This window comes from Papilio polytes, unplaced genomic scaffold (genome assembly GCF_000836215.1).
Source record: "Papilio polytes unplaced genomic scaffold, Ppol_1.0 DF823731.1, whole genome shotgun sequence".
In the NCBI taxonomy this organism is placed as follows: domain Eukaryota; kingdom Metazoa; phylum Arthropoda; class Insecta; order Lepidoptera; family Papilionidae; genus Papilio; species Papilio polytes.
Genome location: NW_013525473.1, coordinates 4,873,934 through 4,876,750, shown reverse-complemented (window position 1 = coordinate 4,876,750; position 2,817 = coordinate 4,873,934). Strand labels below are relative to the sequence as shown.

The 2,817-nt window shown below is 30.1% G+C and overlaps 1 long non-coding RNA gene across 1 annotated transcript in view; it reads left to right on the top strand.

Moving 5' to 3' along the window:
• Window positions 1-2,817, top strand: part of LOC106103799 — a 46,456-nt gene that overhangs the window by 7,097 nt on the left and 36,542 nt on the right. Inside the window, exon 2 of the long non-coding RNA XR_001225636.1 lies at window positions 1,596-1,634. This is a non-coding gene — a long non-coding RNA (uncharacterized LOC106103799). The remainder of the gene's footprint in view (window positions 1-1,595; window positions 1,635-2,817) is intronic.

The following is a 2,817-nucleotide window of genomic DNA, read 5'->3' as shown; positions in this document are numbered from 1 at the left end:
CAGTAATTGATTGCTACTGTCTAACTTAACTGGCCAAGTGCGAACCAAACGTTACACTAACATGAGGTTCCTCTTGTAAAACAAAAAATAAGAATATTGTTTTTTATTATCTAAAGTAAAGATAACAAGTTCATAAGAATGTTATTGTAAATATTACTGAGTATTTCATACGAATACTTTTTTAAAAATACGGTCATAGGATAACAAAGCGAGTCGTACTCCAGTAAGCCTCTTCAATTAGCCGGCAGACACTCGCTTAAGTTTCTAAAAGGAAATCTCTGTAGACTCAAATTGACATTCAGAGCACAAACAGAACTACCTTTTAAAACAAATTCAAAACATCTTTAGTCGCAACTTATTATTGAAACCGTACAGTACTATTGATTTCGCTATTTTTATACAATTTCAATGTAAAACTTTTACCTCGACAGAAATAAAACGTTGACGTAAAGCGTACTTAGGATATTGAATAGTTCCCCGACTTGAACTGTTAGGAAGCTTTCTCGGAAATAATATAAATCGAGAAAACTTGAAAAGTATTGCTTATGTTATACAACGTAATTTATATTAAGTAACCTCTCTACGTATATTTTATCTTTAGAAATAGGCTATTTTTTATTTTCTAATGCACATACTTTGGTCATTGCTAGTCTACTCTAGGAATGTAAGTTTGATTGTATTTTTTTTAGTCTGTACTAATATTATATACAGGAAATGTTTGTATTTTTGTATGTATTGAAACGTTCAAAAACTACTAGGCCGATTTCTAGAATTCTTTTACCATTAAAAAGCTACGGTATCAGTGAGTAACATAGGCGATAATTTTTATTATTTATTAATTTTACGCGGGCGAAGATGCGAGCAACAGTTAGTTAAAACATAATACTATTTAGAGTTAATAAAAAATGGCTAACTTCCCTCATTAACGTCATTCAATGTGTTTCTCCGCTCTGGCATTCATAACCTCTACACAAATGGGTTACGTTCATATTTCAACACTTTCATTACCGCGTGACGTCACAGCCTACTATTTTCACTCGAGTATACTTTGCACAGGTGCACTCAGTCTCCTGGCATATTGATAGATGTTTGTGTAACCTAGAACCACAGTTTTCATTACAATTATAGCAAGTATTTAGTTTGTTTTGGTAGAACAAACATGGACTCAAGCAACAGTTCACATTCTTTAATTTCGAAGACTTAGGGAAAAATCTTGCAGTTTACATTCCTTATAAAAATATTTGAAGAATTGTACTAAAAGAAAATACTATATAAGTTGTCGCAATAGGAATTTATTTAGCGTATAGTTGCTAAAGCGTTTTTATTTATTTATCAACACGGGAAAACCTAACGTATACTTATCTTACTGGGATATAGATAAGTTATGTCGAGCTTGCACCGTATAAACTCTACGATGGCCACCAACAGCGATAGTGGACAAGGGATCTCCATACCGACTATAAAAATTGCTAATACCTACAAAACGTTATATACGTGAAAAATTTTAATAAGGGTTTCGAACTTTATAATGAGTCATAGATAGTTTTAAAATTAGTGTATTATTCTATTAAACAAAATTACTTTTTTTGTTTCAGACAGTCGTCGGAAAGAGGTCGCATTAAAAATATCGTCAAGTAAGTATCCAATACGTTTAATCAATTACTGGTACTTGAGGACATCGACCGACCTTCAAATTGTGTGAATATTCATCGTGTAATGAATACAGTCGCTACAATGTTCTTGCTTTATTTGAATTTAAACAATATCAGTCGGAAGGCGTTTCGCAACACAATGGGTAATTTGTGTCGTCAAAACTACCAGGTTATCTAGATCCATAACTTTAAAGGGTCAATAATATAGTTGATAACTATGGTTAAAGGTAAACACAGTATACTAGAAGGAATCCGAAGATGAAATCAAATAAATACAATTAAAAAATCTACATCTATACTATCTATACTCTATACTATATCTATACTAATAATAAAGCGTAAACATACACTTCATTGTTGCCTAAGATGTCAGCAATTTAATCATATTTTTGAATAATTAATTTTTTAATAAAAAGCCCTACACTTATATACGCTTTATTTTGGATTAAAACCCTAATGTGGGAAAGAGACTATAAGTTGCTGCCAACATCAAGGAAGCAAGATTGCCAAGTTTTATCATGTCATATCTTATTTTGACATTTGCAATTGACAATTTGACACGTGTAAACAATAAAATAATTTTATTCTGATGAAATCGCACGGGAACAGCTAGTTAAAAAAACTTCGTAACAAAATATTGTAAAAAATAACAAATTGATTTTGTAAAATACTTTGAAAGAGTGCGAACTCTTATGAAAATCAACATTCTCTTTTCTGTCTTCTTTAATTCTTCTCATGGAAGTTGGCAACTGATGATGAAAAACTGTCTTTCTTGTATTATATTTATATTGTGCCATTATTTTTATTTCGATGTCTGTTTTATTCGTATATTTTGAGTATTCCTAAAGATAAGAACGACATTTAAGTGTTTATTACAGAGAATGAGCAATGTAAATATGTTTAACCATGATCTAATAAATAAGGAGGTCATGAGTTCGAAATATCAACGTTTCAACGCCTATCAGTTTCGTATTTTAACATACTCCTTTTTTAAATTGTTAATGTACTAAACTAATTACATATTTTTACATCAATAACCAAAATTTATTGTAATTAATCGATCATCTCAAAAAAAAACATGTATTTAATCTATATTTTAATTTTAACATTTTAATTAATTAGGTCTTAGTCTTATTTTATTCTTTTGTACATATAATGTTCTAAA